Consider the following 20,173-nt stretch of genomic DNA (forward strand, 5'->3'; position numbering starts at 1 on the left):
ATCCCGTGCGTTGAGTATTTCAGAGATTCATTCTATGGCACGAGACGATTCTTTCCCCTTGGAGATTTATGTGAAGACGGTGTAGTCTCTTTCGTTTCGGTTTGGTGGACTTGAGTTGTAGGAGACACCGTACTATCAAGAGGGGCCCGCTTTGGAAAGGCTAGGGTGGAATCAACACGTACACGTCTTTGCTGCACCCCCAGCTCCTTTCTTCTCCCTGGAGTTTGTTGTTTTAACTGAAGTGGAACACTGTGAGGAGAAAGCGGTAGTACCGCCGCCATAGCGGTAGTACCGCCTATGGTCCTCAAGCGGCAGTGCTACCTCTTGAGCACTGCGTTGGTTTTCCCTTGAAGAGGAAAGGGTGATGCAACTAAGTAGCGTAAGTATTTCCCTCAGTTTTTGAAAACCAAGGTATCAATCCAGTAGGAGACTACACGCAAGTCGCCTCGTACCTACACAAACAAATAAGAACCTTGCAACCAACGCGATAAAGGGGTTGTCAATCCCTTCACGGCCACTTGCAAAAGTGAGATCTGATAGAGATAATAAGATATATATTTTTGGTATTTTTATGATATAGATTGAAAAGTAAAGATTGCAAAAATAAACGGTGACAGAAATAGCAAGTTGGTGGGAGATTAATATGATGGAAGATAGACCCGGGGGCCATAGGTTTCACTAGTGGCTTCTCTCAAGATAGCATAAGTATTACGGTGGGTGAACAAATTACTATCGAGCAATTGATAGAAAAGTGCATAATTATGAGAATATATAGGCATGATCATGTATATAGGCATCACATCCGCGACAAGTAGACCGAAACGATTCTGCATCTACTACTATTACTCCACACATCGACCGCTATCCAGCATGCATCTAGAGTATTAAGTTCATAAGAACAGAGTAACGCATTAGGCAAGATGACATGATGTAGAGGGATAAACTCAAGCAATATGATATAAACCCCATCTTTTTATCCTCGATGGCAACAATACAATGCGTGCCTTGCTGCCCCTACTGTCACTGGGAAAGGACACCGCAAGATTGAACCCAAAGCTAAGCACTTCCCCCATTGCAAGAAAGATCAATCTAGTAGGCCAAACCAAACTGATAATTCGAAGAGACTTGCAAAGATAACAAATCATACATAAAAGAATTCAGAGGAGATTCAAATATTGTTCATAGATAATCTTGATCATAAACCCACAATTCATCGGATCTCGACAAACACACCGCAAAAAGAATTACATCGGATAGATCTCTAAGAAGATCGAGGAGAACTTTGTATTGAGATCCAAAGAGAGAGAAGAAGCCATCTAGCTAATAACTATGGACCCGAAGGTCTGTGGTAAACTACTCACACATCATCGGAGAGGCTATGGTGTTGATGTAGAAGCCCTCCGTGATCGATTCCCCCTCCGACGGAGCGCCGGAAAAGGCCCCAAGATGGGATCTCACGGGTATAGAAGGTTTCGGCGGTGGAAATAGGGTTTCGTGGTGCTCCTAGATGTTTTTGGGGTATATGGGTATATATAGGAGGAAGAAGTAGGTCGGTGGAGCTGCGAGGGGCCCACGAGGGTGGGGGGCGCGCCCAGGGGGGTCATACGTCTCCGTCGTATCTACTTTCCCAAACACTTTTGCGCTTGTTTTGGACTCTAACTTGCATGATTTGAATGGAACTAACTCGGACTGACGCTGTTTTCAGCAGAATTGCCATGGTGTTATTTTTGTGCAGAAATAGAAGTTCTCGGAATGACCTGAAAATCAACGGAGAATTATTTTGGAATTAATAAAAAATACTGGCGAAAGAATCAAGGCCAGGGGGGCCACGCCCTGTCCACGAGGGTGGGGGCGCGCCTACCCCCCTGGGCGCGCCCCTGCCTCATGGGCCCCCTGGAGCTCCACCGACCTCAACTCCAACTCTATATATTCGTGTTCGGGGAGAAAAAATCAGAGAGAAGGATTCATCGCGTTTTACGATACGGAGCCGCCGCCAAGCCCTAATCTCTCTCGGGAGGGCTCACCCGGAGTCCGTTCGGGGCTCCGGAGAGGGGAATTCGTCGCCATCGTCATCATCAACCATCCTCCATCACCAATTTCATGATGCTCACCGCCGTGCGTGAGTAATTCCATCGTAGGCTTGCTGGACGGTGATGGGTTGGATGAGATTTATCATGTAATCGAGTTAGTTTTGTTAGGGTTTGATCCCTAGTATCCACTATGTTATGAGATTGATGTTGCTATGACTTTGCTATGCTTAATTCTTGTCACTAGGGCCCGAGTGCCATGATTTAAGATCTGAACCTATTATGTTTTCATGAATATATGTGAGTTCTTGATCCTATCTTGCAAGTCTATAGTCACCTACTATGTGTTATGATCCGGCAACCCCGAAGTGACAATAATCGGGACCACTCCCGGTGATGACCGTAGTTTGAGGAGTTCATGTATTCACTATGTGTTAATGCTTTGGTCCGGTACTCTATTAAAAGGAGGCCTTAATACCCCTTAGTTTCCAATAGGACCCCGCTGCCACGGGAGGGTAGGACAAAAGATGTCATGCAAGTTCTTTTCCATAAGCACGTATGACTATATTCGGAATACATGCCTACATTACATTGATGAATTGGAGCTAGTTCTGTGTCACCCTATGTTATAACTGTTGCATGAATAATCGCATCTGGCATAATTCTCCATCACCGATCCAATGCCTACGAGCTTTTCACATATTGTTCTTCGCTTATTTTCTTTTCCGTTGCTACTGTTACAATCGCTACAAAATTATCACTGTTACTTTTGCTACCGTTACCGTTACTTCCATACCACTTTGCTACTAAATACTTTGTTGCAGATATTAAGTTATCCAGGTGTGGTTGAATTGACAACTCAACTGCTAATACTTGAGAATATTCTTTGGCTCCCCTTGTGTCGAATCAATAAATTTGGGTTGAATACTCTACCCTCGAAAACTGTTGCGATCCCCTATACTTGTGGGTTATCAAGACTATTTTCTGGCGCCGTTGCCGAGGAGCATAGCTCTATTCTTTGAGTCACTTGGGATTTATATCTGCTGGTCACTATGAGGAACTTGAAAGATGAGAAAACCAAAATTTATCCCTCAACTACGAGGGGAGGTAAGGAACTGCCATCTAGCTCTGCACTTGATTCACCTTCTGTTTTGAGTAAACTTGCGACACCTAAACCTGCTTCTGCTATTAATTCTGATATGTCGCATGTTATTGATGATGCCACTTCTGCTATGCATGATACTTATGATGAAACTACTTGTATGCTTGATACTACTGTGCCACTTGGTGAATTTCTTGATGAACAACTTGCTATGGCTAGAGAGAATGAAATTACTGAAACTGATGATATCGATGAAAGTGATGATGAAGATTCTCCCCCTAGATATGAATTGCCTATTATGCCTGAGGGTTATGTTATGGATGAAGAAACTGCTAGAGATTTTCTTGCCTGCAATGATAGGAGTGATCTTAAGAAATTATTAGCTAAGCTTAAATAAAAATCTCTGAATGCTAGAATGAAATATGACCCTGCTTATGCTACTACACCTATCTTTGTTACTGATAAGGATTATGAATTCTCTGTCGATCCTGATATAATTACTTTGGTTGAATCTGATCCTTTCTATGGCTATGAATCTGAAACCGTTGTGGCACATCTTACTAAATTAAATGATATAGCTACCATGTTCACTAATGATGAGAAAACTCACTACTATTATATCCTTAAGATATTTCCGTTCTCATTAAAGGGTGATGTTAAGATATGGTTTAATTCTCTTGATCCTGGTTGTGTGCGTAGTCCCCAGGATATGATTTATCACTTCTCTGCTAAATATTTCCCCGCTCATAAGAAACAAGCTGCTTTAAGGGAAATATATAATTTTGTGAAAATTGAAGAAGAGAGTCTCCCACAAGCTTGGGGGAGGCTTCTCCAATTACTTAATGCTTTGCCTGATCATCCTCTCAAGAAAAATGAAATACTTGATATCTTTTATAATGGACTAACCGATGCTTCCAGAGACCACCTGGATAGTTGTGTTGGTTGTGTTTTCAGGGAAAGAACTGTTGATCAAGCTGAAATTCTATTGAATAATATGTTGACCAATAAAAATAATTGGACACTTCCTGAACCAACTCCTAAGACAACTCCGAAGAAAAGGGGTATTCTATTTCTCAGTCCTGAAGATATGCAAGAGGCAAAGAAATCTATGAAACAAAAAGTTATAAAAGTTGAAGATGTTAAGAATTTACCTCCTGTTGAAGAAATACATGGTCTTAATTTACCGCCTGTTGAAGAAATACATGGTTTTAATCCATCACCTATTGAAGAAACACATGGTCTTGATAACCCGACGCAGGTAGTAAAGGTAAATTCTCTCTATAGATATGATAAAGCTGAAATCCCGCCTACTAAATTTGCTAGCCAATGCTTAGATGAGTTTGATAACTTTATGGTTAAGCAAGAAGATTTTAATGCTTATTTTGGTAGAGAATTAAAACGCAATGCTTATATGATTGAACACTTGGGTGATTATATGTCTAGAGTTAAAGGTGAACTTAAACTCATTAGTAAACATGCTTCTATGGTTACCACTCAAGTAGAACAAGTACTTAAAGCTCAAAATGATTTGCTCAATGAATTAAATAGTAAGAATAATGACTTTGCTGTTAGAGTTGCAACTAGAGGAGGTAAAGTGACTCAGGAACCTTTGTATCCTGAAGGCCACCTAAGAGAATTGAGCAGGATTCTCAAAGAAATAATGTTGATGCACCTAGTCCTTCTAAAAAGAAGAAAAAGAAAATTGATAGGACTTTGCATGCTTCTAGTGAACCTGTTGTTGACACACCTGAGAATCCCAATGATATTTCTATTTCTGATGCTGAAACACAATCTGGTAATGAACATGAACCTAGTGATAATGTTAATGATGATGTTCATGTTGATGCTCAACCTAGTAATGATAATGATGTAGAGATTGAACCTGCTGTTGATCTTGATAACCCACAATCAAAGAATCAACGTTATGATAAGAGAGACTTCGTTGCTAGGAAGCACGGTAAAGAAAGAGAACCATGGGTTCAGAAACCCATGCCTTTTCCTCCCAAACCATCCAAGAAAAAGGATGATGAGGATTTTGAGCGCTTTGCTGAAATGATTAGACCTATCTTCTTGCGTATGCGTTTGACTGATATGCTTAAAATGAATCCTTATGCTAAGTATATGAAGGATATTGTTACTAGTAAAAGAAAGATACCGGAAGATGAAATTTCCACCATGCTTGCTAATTATACTTTTAAGGGTGGAATACCAAAAAAGTTAGGAGATCCAGGAGTACCCACTATACCATGCTCCATTAAAAGAAATTATGTTAGAACTGCTTTATGTGATCTTGGAGCCGGTGTTAGTGTTATGCCTCTCTCTTTATATCGTAGACTTGACTTGAATAAGTTGACACCTACTGAAATATCTTTGCAAATGGCTGATAAATCAACTGCTATACCTGTCGGTATTTGTGAGGATGTGCCTGTTGTGGTTGCGAACGTTACTATTTTAACAGACTTTCTTATTCTTGATATTCCTGAGGACGATAGTATGTCTATTATTCTTGGAAGACCCTTTTTAAATACTGCAGGGGCTGTTATTGATTGCAACAAAGGCAATGTCACTTTTCATGTTAATGGTAATGAGCATACGGTACACTTTCCAAGGAAACAACCTCAAGTCCACAGTATCAATTCTATTGGAAAAAATCCATCGATTATTTTTAGAGGTTTTGAATTTCCTCTTCCTATTGTCAAGAAGAGATATGATATTCTTATTATTGGGGATGTGCATATCCCCGTTGAGGTAACATAGTGTTATTCGAAATTTCTCCGGTTCCATGTTATTCGGAATGAGTTTGTTAACAAGACTTGATCAACCTTGTTAGTGGATTCCTTTTGATGAGCATGAGATGGATGAAGTTAGAAGGCACAACCTTCCGTACCCTTCTTTTACTTTCTGTTATTTAGATTAAATAAAGCAAAATTAGTATTTTTCTGTCAGTTTTCTGAATTATCTGTGCAATAAAAAAATACCCAGAAAATAAAAGTTCTCCAAATGCCCCGAAAATGAAATATGATTTTTTCTAGAATATTTGAGAATATCTGGCACTGAGAACACAGCAGGGGGAGCAAGCACCTAGCCACGAGGGTCCAGGGCGCGCCCACCCCCCCTGGGCGTGCCCCCTGCCTCGTGGGCCCACGGTGGCTCCCCTCCACTTATTCCAGCCACCACACACTCCTTCTTCCTCCCAAAAAATCACCAACCAGCTCAAGCACGAGTTCTTGCTCATTTTGCTGCCATTTTCGATCTCCTAGCTCAAAGCACCTCTCACAAAACTGCTTTGGGGGATTGTTCCTTGGTATGTGACTCCTCCAATGGTCCAATTAGTTTTTGTTCTAGTGCTTTATTCATTGCAAATTTTTGCTGCCTAGATGACCATGTTCTTGAGCTTGCATGTCAAATTTATATGGTTCCAAGTAGTTCTAATGCATGATATAGTCTCTAGGCACTTGTGGGAGTAGTTGCTATCAATTTTGTTGAGTTTGGTTCACTTCTATTTGAAGTTACTAAAAAATTCAGAAATTTTTCAAAGGAAGATATATGTTTAGGAAAATGTACCAAGGTGGCTCTTCAAGGAACCAAGGACCCAGGCTCGCAATACGCGATGCGGACGATGAACCACCAAGGGAAGCTCAAGTGCGGGCTTGTGAATGGCCTTCAGAGGACTTTATGGATCGATCAGGAATCAAGGAAGAATTTAACGCATATATGCGTAACGCTGATCTTGAGAGCTTCAAGGCAGATAAGTGCCGCCAGTACCCCTATCTCACTGATTCCTTTGTGAGAAGGTTTGAATTTTCAGCATCACGCAATTCTCAAACTGTCATGTTTGATCTTTATGAAAATTCTTATACAATGGACTTAGAGGATTTTAATACTGCTTGCAAACTTCCACGATGGGGTAGCACTAGTGAGCCTTGCAAATCTGAGTTTAGAGATTTCCTTGCTAGTATAACTGTGGGGGAGTCTAGAGATATAACACAAGCTACCATAGGGACCATTCATTTTCCTGCTATACATTATTTTGCTCTCTTCATAGGTAGGTGCATAAATGGTAAGGATGAAGCATGTCACATGTGTGTCCCTGATCTCAATGTTCTCAGGAGTGCTGTATTAGGAGATAAACATTATAATTTGGGAGCCATTGTTGCACGTAGGTTGCATAATAATAGAATTAATGGAGATTTCTTTGGTGGAATTTATGCAACCCGTCTAGCTAATTTTCTTGATATACCCGTACGTGAGTATGATATTGAGTTGCCTCCCGTTTATTTAGATTATGAGGCTATGGTTCGTCATTAGTTTGTTGAGAGGAACGAGCAGTTCCTCCAGTATCGACTAATCTTTGACAGACGACGCACCTATCAGGTCGCTCTCCCTGCTCCTACTTTCTTTGACTTTCAAGCAAAAGGGAGATATTTTATAACCAGAGAGGAGGCGGACGAGTATCAGAGGAGGACGGAGATAGCCCGCCTCCAAGCTGCAGCCCACGATGCAATAGCCGCTGCAACTCAGTACGACCCCAACTACAACTTTGGATATCCGCCAGGCCAGCCGTGGAAGTAGACCAACTTAGGCCAAAAGCCTAAGCTTGGGGGAGTACATATTTCTCACCGACATTACATTCATATTCACACACTCATGCTAGTTGTCGGTGCTCATACTCTTTCATTGTAATATCCATGCTAGTTTATTTTCCTTTTTATGCCTTCTTCTTGTGTGTTTGAAAAACCTTAAGAAAACCAAAAAAATTAGTTGTAACTCTTAGCTAGTTTATTTTCCTTGCTTGTAGTAATAATTAAAAAACCCAAAAAGATTTCTTGTTCTTCTTTTGCTTGTTGGGAGCTTTCCCGTGTAAATAGTTTTATTTCTTTTCTTTTCTTTGGGGGTCGACAGGAGAAGACCATGATAAAAATGCTTAAGTGGCTCTTATATGCATTATTGTTGATTTAACCAAGAGCCTGTATTGCCTTGTCTTCTCCTTTGTATTGAATGCCTGCAGATTCCAGCTTAGTCCAATGCACATGCACTATTATTATTATCCACATCGTTCGGTCGTGCAAGTGAAAGGCAATTATGACGATATATGATGGACTGATTGAGATGAGAGAAGCTGGTATGAACTCGACCTCTCTTGTTTTTATAAATATGATTAGTTCATCGTTACTGATTCATCCTATTATGAATAAACGTGTTTGCAATGACAATTAGAGATTATAGTTGCTTATGCCATGCTTAATTAGCTAGGAGTTTATAATGGTTTACCTTGTGTGCCAACATGCTATTAAAATGGTTGTGATGTGGTATGATAGGGTGGTATCCTCCTTTGAATGATTCGAGTGGCTTGACTTGGCACATGTTCACGCATGTAGTTGAAACAAAATCAACATAGCCTCCACGATATTTATGTTCATGGTGGATTATATCCTACTCATGCTTGCACCCAAGGTTTACTAATTTTAATGCATGTTCATGACTGTTGTCGGTCTCTAGTTGGTCGCTTCCCAGTATTTTTCTAGCCTTCACTTGTACTAAGCGGGAATACTGCTTGTGCATCCCCTTAAACCCCAAAGTTATTCCATATGAGTCCACTATATCTTCCTATATATGCGGTATCTACCTGCCGTTCCAAGTAATTTGTATCTGCCAAACTCTAATCCTTCAAATGAAATTCTGTTTTGCATGCTCGAATAGCTCATGTATCAACTAGGGTTGTCTGTATCTTCCATGCTAGGCAGGTTATTCTCAAGAGGAGTGGACTCCGCTCCTCACTCACGAGAAAATGGCTGGTCACCGGGATGCCCAGTCCCATGCTTTATGCAAATCAAATTGAAATAATTGCAAACAAAACTCCCCCGGGACTCTTGTTAGTTGGAGGCACTCGTTGTTTCGAGCAAGCCATGGATTAATGCTTGTTGGTGGAGGGGGAGTATAAACTTTACCATTCTGTTTGGGAACCTCCTGTAATGTGTGTAGCATGGAAGATATCGCCATCTCTCGGTTGTTATGTTGACAATGAAAGTATGCCGCTCAAAATATTATTTATCTCTGCTTTAAAATCGAGCTCTGGCACCTCTACAAATCCCTACTTCCCTCTGCGAAGGGCCTATCTATTTACTTTTATGTTGAGTCATCACCCTCTTATTAAAAAGCACCAGCTGGAGAGCACCTCTGTCATTTGCATCCATTACTATTAATTTATATTGAGTATGACTGGATCTCTTTTACCATGAATTACAATGTTTAGTCAGTCCTTGATCTTTAAAGGTGCTCTGCATTTATGTTTTGCGGTCTCAGAAAGGGCTAGCGAGATACCATCTTGACATATCATATCATGATTGTTTTGAGAAAGTGTTGTCATTCGAGATTTATTATTATTGCTCGCTAGTTGATTATGCCATTGACATGAGTAAACATGAGACCTAAGTGTTATTGTGAATATGGTTAGTTCATAATCTTTGCTGCAAACTTGAATGCTGGCTTTACATATTTACAACAACAAGAGCAAACAGAGTTTGTAAAAGTTTTTCTTTATCACTTTCAGTTTATCAACTGAATTGCTTGAGGACAAGCAAAGGTTTAAGCTTGGGGGAGTTGATACGTCTCCGTCGTATCTACTTTTCCAAACACTTTTGCCCCGAATGGACTCTAACTTGCATGATTTCAATGGAACTAACCCGGACTGACGTTGTTTCAGCAGAATTGCCATGGTGTTATTTTTGTGCAGAAATAAAAGTTTTCGGAATGACCTGAAAGTCAACGGAGAATTATTTTGGAATTAATAAAAAATACTGGCAAAAGAATCAAGGCCAGGGGGCCCACACCCTGTCCACGAGGGTGGGGGGCGCGCCTACCCCCTAGGAGCGCCTCCCTGCCTCGTGGCCCCCTGGAGCTCCACCGACCTCAACTCCAACTCTATATATTCGTGTTCGGGGAGAAAAAATCAGAGAGAAGGATTCATCGCGTTTTACGATACGGAGCCACCGCCAAGCCCTAATCTCTCTCGGGAGGGCTGATCTGGAGTCCATTCGGGGCTCCGGAGAGGGGAATCCGTCGCCATCGTCATCATCAACCATCCTCCATCAGCAATTTCATGATGCTCACCGCCGTGCGTGAGTAATTCCATGGTAGGCTTGCTGGACGGTGATGGGTTGGATGAGATTTATCATGTAATCGGGTTAGTTTTGTTAGGGTTTGATCCCTAGTATCCACTATGTTCTGAGATTGATGTTGCTATGACTTTGCTATGTTTAATGCTTGTCACTAGGGCCCGAGTGCCATGATTTCAGATCTGAACCTATTATGTTTTCATGAATATATGTGAGTTCTTGATCCTATCTTGCAAGTCTATAGTCACCTAATATGTGTTATGACCGGCAACCCCGAAGTGACAATAATCGGGACCACTCCCGGTGATGACCGTAGTTTGAGGAGTTCATGTATTCACTATGTGTTAATGCTTTGGTCCGGTACTCTATTAAAAGGAGGCCTTAATATCCCTTAGTTTCCAATAGGACCCCGCTGCCACGGGAGGGTAGGACAAAAGATGTCATGCAAGTTCTTTTCCATAAGCACGTATGACTATATTCGGAATACATGCCTACATTACATTGATGAATTGGAGCTAGTTCTGTGTCACCCTATGTTATAACTGTTGCATGAATAATCGCATCCGGCATAATTCTCCATCACCGATCCAATGCCTACGAGCTTTTCACATATTGTTCCTCGCTTATTTACTTTTCCGTTGCTACTGTTACAATCACTACAAAACTATCACTGTTACTTTTGCTACCGTTACCGTTACTTCCATACTACTTTGCTACTAAATACTTTGCTGCAGATATTAAGTTATCCAGGTGTGGTTGAATTGACAACGCAACTGCTAATACTTGAATCAATAAATTTGGGTTGAATACTCTACCCTCGAAAACTGTTGCGATCCCCTATACTTGTGGGTTATCAGGGGGCAGGCGCGCCTCCCTGCCTCGTGGCCTCCTCGCTTCTTTCTTGACATCCACTCCAAGTCCTCTGGATCATGTTTGTTCCAAAAATAACTCTCCCGAAGGTTTCATTCCGTTTGGACTCCGTTTGATATTCCTTTTCTGCAAAACACTGAAATAGGCAAAAAAACAGCAATTTGCACTGGGCCTTCGGTTAATAGGTTAGTCCCAAAAATAATATAGAAGTGCTTAGTAAAGCCCATTAAACATCCAAAATAGATAATATAATAGCATGGAACAATAAAAAATTATAGATACGTTGGAGACGTATCAAGCATCCCCAAGCTTAATTCCTGCTCGTCCTCGACTAGGTAAATGATAAAAAATAGAATTTTTGATGTGGAATGCTACCTAGCATATTTCTCAATCTAATTTCCTTTATTGTGGCATGAATATTCAGATCTGAAAGATTCAAGACAAAAGTTTAATATTGACATGAAAATAATAATACTTCAAGCATACTAACAAAGCAATCATGTCTTCTCAAAATAACATGGCCAAAGAAAGTTATCCCTAAAAATCATATAGTCTGGCTATGCTCTATCTTCATCACACGAAGTATTTAATCATGCACAACCCCAATGACAAGCCAAGCAATTGTTTCATACTTTTGATGTTCTCAAACTTTTTCAATCTTCACGCAATACATGAGCGTGAGCCATGAACATAGCACTATATGTGGAATAGAATGGTGGTTGTGGAGAAGACAAAAAGGAGAAGATAGTCTCACATCAACTAGGCGTATCAATGGGTTATGGAGATGCCCATCAATAGATATCAATGTGAGTGAGTAGGGATTGCCATGCAACGGGTGCACTAGAGCTATAAGTGTATGAAATCTCAAAAAGAAACTAAGTGGGTGTGCATCCAACTTGCTTGCTCACAAAAACCTAGGGCATTTTGAGGAAGCCCATCATTGGAATATACAAGCCAAGTTCTATAATGTAAAATTCCCACTAGTATATGGAAGTGACAACATAGGAGACTCTCTATTATGAATATCATGGTGCTACTTTGAAGCACAAGTGTGGCAAAAGGATAGTAACATTGTCCCTTCTCTCTTTTTCTCTCTTTTTTTTATTTGGGCCTTTTTCTCCCTTTTTTATGGCCTCTTTTTTCTCTTTTTTTCTTTCTTTTCGTCCGGAGTCTCATCCCGACTTGTGGGGGAATCATAGTCTCCATCATCCTTTCCTCACTTGGGACAATGCTCTAATAATGATGATCATCACACTTTTATTTACTTACAACTCAATACTTGGAACAAAATATGACTCTATGTGAATACCTCCGGCGATGTACCGGGATATGCAATGAATCAAGAGTGACATGTATGAAAGAATCATGAACGGTGGCTTTGCCACAAATACGATATCAACTACATGATCATGCAAAGCAATATGACAATGATGAAGCGTGTCATAATAAACGGAACGGTGGTAAGTTGCATGGCAATATAACTCGGAATGGCTATGGAAATGCCATAATAGGTAGGTATGGTGGCTGTTTTGAGGAAGGTATATGGTGGGTGTATGATACCGGCGAAAGGTGCGCGGTATTAGAGAGGCTAGCAATGGTGGACGGGTGAGAGTGCGTATAATCCATGGACTCAACATTAGTCATAAAGAACTCACATACTTATTGCAAAAATCTATTAGTTATCAAAACGAAGTACTACGCGCATGCTCCTAGGGGGTAGATTGGTAGGAAAATACCATCGCTCGTCCCCGACCGCCACTCATAAGGAAGACAATCAATAAATAAATCATGCTCCGACTTCATCACATAACGGTTCACCATACGTGCATGCTACGAGAATCACAAACTTTAGAACAAGTATTTCTCAAATTCACAACTACTCAACTAGCATGACTCTAATATCACCATCTTCATATCTCAAAACAATTATCAAGTATCAAACTTCTCATAGTATTCAACACTTTATATGATAGTTTTTATTATACCCATCTTGGATGTTCATCATATTAGGACTAATTTTATAGCCAATGCAAACTACCATGCTGTTCTAAAAGACTCTCAAAATAATATAAGTGAAGCATGAGAGATCAATAATTTCTATAAAATAAAACCACCACCGTGCTCTAAAAAGATATAAGTGAAGCACTAGAGCAAAATTATCTAGCTCAAAAGATATAAGTGAAGCACATAGAGTATTCTAATAAATTCCGATTCATGTGTGTCTCTCCCAAAAGCTGTGTACAGCAAGGATGATTGCGGTAAACTAAAAGGCAAAGACTCAAATCATACAAGACGCTCCAAGCAAAACACATATCATGTGGTGAATAAAAATATAGCCCCAAGTAAAGTTACCGATAGACGAAGACGAACGAGGGGATGCCTTCCGGGGCATCCCCAAGCTTTGGCTTTTGGTTGTCCTTGAATTTTACCTTGGGGTGCCTTGGGCATCCCCAAGCTTAGGCTCTTGCCACTCCTTATTCCATAATCCATCAAATCTTTACCCAAAACTTGAAAACTTCACAACACAAAACTCAACAGAAAATCTCATGAGATCCGTTAGTATAAGAAAACAAACCACCACTTCAAGGTACTGTAATGAACTCATTCTTTATTTATAATGGTGTTAAACCTAATGTATTCCAACTTCTCTATGGTTTATACCCTACGATACTAGCCATAGATTCATCAAAATAAGCAAACAACACACGAAAAACAGAATCTGTCAAAAACAGAACAGTTTGTACCAATCAGATTTGTTCGAATACTTCTGGAACTACAAAACTTCTGCAAAACTAGGACAACCTGCAAAATTTGTATATTGATCTACTGCAAAAATAATTGGTATTTTATCACGTTCTGGTGCATTTTAACAATTATTTTCGTGAGCGCAAAGTTTCTATCTTTTTCAGCAAGATCAAACAACTATCACGCAAGAAGATCCTATTGGTTCTACTTGGCACAAACACTAATTAAAACATAAAAACACATCTAAACAGAGGCAAGAAGAATTATTTATTACTAAACAGAACCACAAAGCAAGAAACAAAAATAAAATTGGTTGCCTCCCAACAAGCGCTATCGTTTAACGCCCCTAGCTAGGCATAAAGGCAAGAATAGATCTAGGTATTATCATCTTTGGTAGGCAATTCTTCAATTGAACACTTATAACCCTTAGGAGTTTCCTTCTTTTTATTAATGATCAAACTCCTAGGCAAGAAATCGAGAAAATCATTTGTAGCAAAAGGTTCCTTAATGATAGCGAGAAAGTAGCGGTGAACACTTATGGATTTGAGATCCGCATTTCCCTTACTAGAAGTTTCACCCTTATTTTTAGGAACATACCTCAATTTGGCAATTTTAGCATTAGGAGATTTAGGAGTATTTTTCATGGAAGAAAAGGCAGACCCTAAGTCGGTAATAATATCCTCAATTTTATCAATTCTTGTGGATCTCTATCTTTTCGTTAACTATGGGTTCCTTTTCTTCAAAATATTTAAGAGCAACTCCTACCTTAGATCCGTATTGGGTAATTTGGTTGTGGATCTTTTTATCCAAATTTTCAATCAACTCTATAGTAGCAACTTTATTTTCAATAAATTCAAGCCTTTGCATCACATGTTCCAAAGTTAAAATAGTTCCATTAACCAAAGGAGGTGGTGGGCCAAACAAATCTATCATAGCATTATAAGAATCAAAGGTATGGCTACCCAAGAAATTCCCTTCAGTAATGGTATCAAGAATATATCTGTTCCAAGGAGCGATGCCTACATACAAATTGCGAAGAAGAACAGAAGTAGATTGCTTCCTAGTAGATCTATTCTGAGCATTGCAAATTCTATGCCAAGCATCTTTTAGATATTCTCCCTCCCTTCGTTTAAAATTAAGAACTTCATGATCGGGAGTACTAACAATGATAGAAGTACTATACATGATGACACACGGCGACGCGAGAAATAAGCAAAAAGAGGCGAACGGAAAAATAGGGCGAATAAAACGGCAAGGGTGAAGTGGGGGAAAGGAAAACGAGAGGCAAATGGCAAATGATGTAATGCGAGGGATAAGAGTTGTGATGGGTACTTGGTATGTCTTGACTTGACTTGACTTGGCGTAGATCTCCCCGACAACGGCGCCAGAAATCCTTCTTGCTACCTCTTGAGCACTGCGTTGGTTTTCCCTTGAAGAGAAAAGGGTGATGCAGCAAAGTAGCGTAAGTATTTCCCTCAGTTTTTGAAAACCAAGGTATCAATCCAGTAGGAGACTACACGCAAGTCGCATCGTACCTACACAAACAAATAAGAACCTTGCAACCAACACGATAAAGGGGTTGTCAATCCCTTCACGGCCACTTGCAAAAGTGAGATCTGATAGAGATAATAAGATAAATATTTTTGGTATTTTTATGATATAGATTGAAAAGTAAAGATTGCAAAAATAAATGGCGATAGAAATAGCAAGTTGGCGGGAGATTAATATGATGGAAGATAGACCCGGGGGCCATAGGTTTCACTAGTGGCTTCTCTCAAGATAGCATAAGTATTACGGTGGGTGAACAAATTACTGTCGAGCAATTGATAGAAAAGTGCATAATTATGAGAATATCTAGGCATGATCATGTATATAGGCATCACGTCCGCGACAAGTAGACCGAAACGATTCTGCATCTACTACTTTTACTCCACACATCGACCGCTATCCAGCATGCATCTAGAGTATTAATTTCATAAGAACAGAGTAACGCATTAGGCAAGATGACATGATGTAGAGGGATAAACTCAAGTAATATGATATAAACCCCATCTTTTTATCCTCGATGGCAACAATACAACGCGTGCCTTGCTGCCCCTGCTGTCACTGGGAAAGGACACCGCAAGATTGAACCCAAAGCTAAGCACTTCTCCCATTACAGGAAAGATCAATCTAGTAGGCCAAACCAAACTGATAATTCGAAGAGACTTGCAAAGATAACAAATCATACATAAAAGAATTCAGAGGAGATTCAAATATTGTTCATATATAATGTTGATCATAAACCCACAATTCATCGGATCTCGACAAACACACCGCAAAGAGAATTACATCGGATAGATCTCTAAGAAGATCGAGGAGAACTTTGTATTGAGATCCAAAGAGAGAGAAGAAGCCATCTAGCTAATAACTATGGATCCGAAGGTCTGTGGTAAACTACTCACACATCATCGGAGAGGCTATGGTGTTGATGTAGAAGCCCTCCGTGATCGATTCCCCCTCCGGCGGAGCGTCGGAAAAGGCCCCAAGATGAGATCTCACGGGTACAGAAGGTTGCGGCGGTGGAAATAGGGTTTCGTGGTGCTCCTGGATGTTTTTGTGGTATATGGGTATATATAGGAGGAAGAAGTAGGTCGGTGGAGCTGCGAGGGGCCCACGAGGGTGGGGGCGCGCCCAAGGGGGAAGGCACGCCTTCCTGCCTCGTGGCCTCCTCACTTCTTTTTTGACGTCCACTCCAAGTCTTCTGGATCACGTTTGTTTCAAAAATAACTCTCCCGAAGGTTTCATTCCGTTTGGACTCCGTTTGATATTCCTTTTCTGTGAAACACTCAAATAGGCAAAATAATTGCAATTTGCACTGGGCCTTTGGTTAATAGGTTAGTCCCAAAAATAATATAGAAGTGCTTTGTAAAGCCCATTAAACATCCAAAACAGATAATATAATAGCATGGAACAATCAAAAATTATAGATACGTTGGAGACGTATCAGGCAGTACCGCTGTCTACAGCGGTAGTACCGCGTCGGGGCATAGGCGGCAGTACCGTCCTGGTTCGGCAAAGCTACCGCCTCGATTCGAGGATGCTTTTTCTCGTGTCGGGTCATGCGACAGTAGTAGCGGCAGTAGCAGCGGTGGTACCTCCCTCAGGCGGTAGTACCGCGGCTACCACCGCTACTAGTGCCGCCCATGCCCCCCCTCTCTCTCTCTCTCTCGTTCTCTCTGCTTCTACTACGCTCAGCATATGTGGTAGTACTGCCGGTGGTCGCGGTAGTACCGCTCTGCTAAGAAGTAGTACCGCTCTGTGCGGGCTGAAGAGAGGGTAACGGTTGGATTGGTTCCCCCACTATATAAGGAGGTCATCTTCTCCAAGTTGACCTACCTCTTTTTCCCCAAGCTCCATTGTTGCTCCAAAAGCTCATTTTCGCCCGATATTTCTCCCTAGCCAATCAAACTTGTTGATTCTTTAGGGATTGGTTGAGAAGGCCCGGATCTACACTTCCACCAAGAGAAATTTGATTCCCCTCCCCCACTAATCCCTTGCGGATCTTGTTACTCTTGGGTGCTTGAGCACCCTAGACGGTTGAATTCACCTTGGAGCCATATTCCATTGTGGTGAAGCTCCGTGGTATCGTTGGGAGCCTCCAATTGAGTTGTGGAGATAGCCCCAACCTTGTTTGTAAAGGTTCGGTCGTCGCCTTCAAGGGCACTAATAGTGGAATCACGACATCTCGCATTGTGTGAGGGCGTGAGGAGAATACGGTGGCCCTAGTGGCTTCTTGGGGAGCATTGTGCCTCCACACTGCTCCAACGGAGACGTACTTCCCCTCAAAGGGAAGGAACTTCGGTAACATCCTCGTCTCCACTGGCTCCGCTATTGGTTATCTCTCACCTTTACTTGTGCAAGCTCTTATTGTGTTGTATCCTTTGCTTGCTCATGTGTTTGTGGTTGTTGCATCATATAGGTTTCTCACCTAGTTACATATCTAGACAACCTACTTTGATGCAAAGTTTAATTTGGTAAAGAAAAGCTAAAAATTGTTAGTTTCCTATTCACCCCCTCTAGCCAACTATATCGATCCTTTCAATTGGTATCAGAGCCTCATCTCTTTATTAAGGACTTTGTCGTCCGAAGAGTATGGTTGACACCGTAGACGGCGGGGAGGAGCACCCCGGTGTGATTCCGTCATTTTCTACGGCCGATGGGGGATCCTCGGTCTCTCGTGAGGAGTTCAATGCGGCTTTGGACACATTGAAAACCTCCATGACGACCGAGGTTGAAGGCATGTCCAATAAGTTTTTAGAAGGCCTTAAATTATCCACCGCACCAATGAAAGTGGGTGATCTCGCTGACAAGGTGACGAATGCTAACTCCGACAAGGGGGAAGCTACTAGTGACAAAGTTCCTTTATCTAGTGGTAGAAGTGGAAATGGTATCTTTGCCCATGTTGAACCTCCACTTACTTATGGAGGACCGGCTCCCTCCACTCATTTGAATCATGTTGGTCCTCCTCCTAAGCTTGTGAAAAATGAGGATTTTGCCTCTTGGGTCTATCGCTTTAAACGTCATTTGAATCATAGTTCTACTAACCTTTGGAGAATTATTGACCAAGGTTTCTACCCGCATGACCCAAGCAACTTCACTCCTAGAGAAGACGCGGATCATCAATTCAACGAGTCCGCTCTTTGCATTCTCGAAGATGCCATCCCTCCCGAAGATATTGCGCATCTTCGACTTTTCACCATGGCCAAGGAGGCATGGCAACATGTTGTTTCCACTTACAAGGGAAGCGCAAGCATTCAATGCTCCAACTATGAAGTGGTTCAAGATGAAGCCGATGAGTTTGCAATGAATGAAGATGAAGAACCTCGTGAGCTTTACCGGAGATTAACCACTCTCGCGGTCTCACTCCGAGATCATGGGAGCAAGGATATGGATGACAATTGGTTCAAGTGCAAGTTTCTCAAGGCCATGATGCCTTACCATAAGGCCATGTCCTCCGTCATCCATCAAAGGCCGGACTTCCACACCTTGTCCTCAAGTGAAGTGTTGGATGAGTTTGTGGCAATGAGGATCTTGGACAAGACCGCCGACAATGCGGTGTTGCATTCTCAATGCACAAAGAAGCCCAACCTTGCCTTCAAGGCCAAGGCTAGTGTGGAAGAAGAGGATGAAGAGGAGAGTAACCCCGAAGATACAAAATATGCTTATCATGAGCACATGGCTCTCGCTTCAAGGAAATTTTGGAGCAAGAAGAACTCAAGGCCCAACTTCAACAAGAACAACTCAAGTGGTGCAAAGGGCAAGCAACGTGTGAGGACATGCTATAATTGTTGCAATGTAAGCCACTTGCTGCAGAGTGCCCATATGAGAAGAGGGAAGACAATGGTGGCAAGCTTATCTAAAAAGACAAGGCCAAGTCCTTCCCCAACAAGAACAGCTTCACCAAGAAGTCTCCTCCCAAGGGGTTGGTCGCACAAGAAGAGTATAATGATGATGATGATTGATGACGGTAAGACGGTTGCCATGGCCTCCGTTGCCATTGCCTCAACTCCACGGGTGTCCCTCTTCGATTCGCCCAATGACAACATCACCACCAAGTGCCTCATGGCTAAAGCCACTAACAAGGTAACCCCCAACATCAAAACCACCATCATTACTAATCCTTCTTTGATGGATTGCATTGATGAAAGTGAGGGGTCTAATGAGGAGGAAAATGAATTTGAGTCTTTTATGAGTAAGCTCAAGGGTAAATCCAAGAAGCACTTTGTTGCTCTCTTGGAACAACTTGGTGAAGCCAATGACATGATCGAGGCTCACGAAGAAACCATCTCTAAGATGGAGGGGCATAGTTGTGACTATGCCGATGAGATATCAGATCTCTCTAATGCGCTTGAGGAAGAGTGTGGTCATCGTTTGGATCTTGAGGAGTCACACAATGATGATCATGCTAAATTAAAGAAAGATCTTGATCATTCTCTTGTTGTAACTCGTGTGCTCAATTATGAGAAGGCAAAACTTGGGGTTGATCTTGCTAGACTCAAGGAGGAGTTGATATACTTGAAAAGGCTCACAAGGCCTTGAAGGGTACTCGTGCTAGCCTTAAAGAGTCTCGTGATCAAATCCAAGTGGAGCTAACCAAGGAGAAAGCCACATTTCCCCATATGGTTTTAATTGATAATGCAAATGCCACTAACCCGTGTTTGTGAGCATGTGCATCTTGTGGGGGAAAATGCTAAGTTGAAGGAGCAACTTGAGAAAGGCCTTGTGTCTTGCATACAAGGTGAGAAGAACCTCAACGACCTTTTGAGCAATCA

This window comes from Aegilops tauschii, chromosome 5 (genome assembly GCF_002575655.3).
Source record: "Aegilops tauschii subsp. strangulata cultivar AL8/78 chromosome 5, Aet v6.0, whole genome shotgun sequence".
Classification (NCBI taxonomy): Eukaryota; Viridiplantae; Streptophyta; class Magnoliopsida; order Poales; family Poaceae; genus Aegilops; species Aegilops tauschii.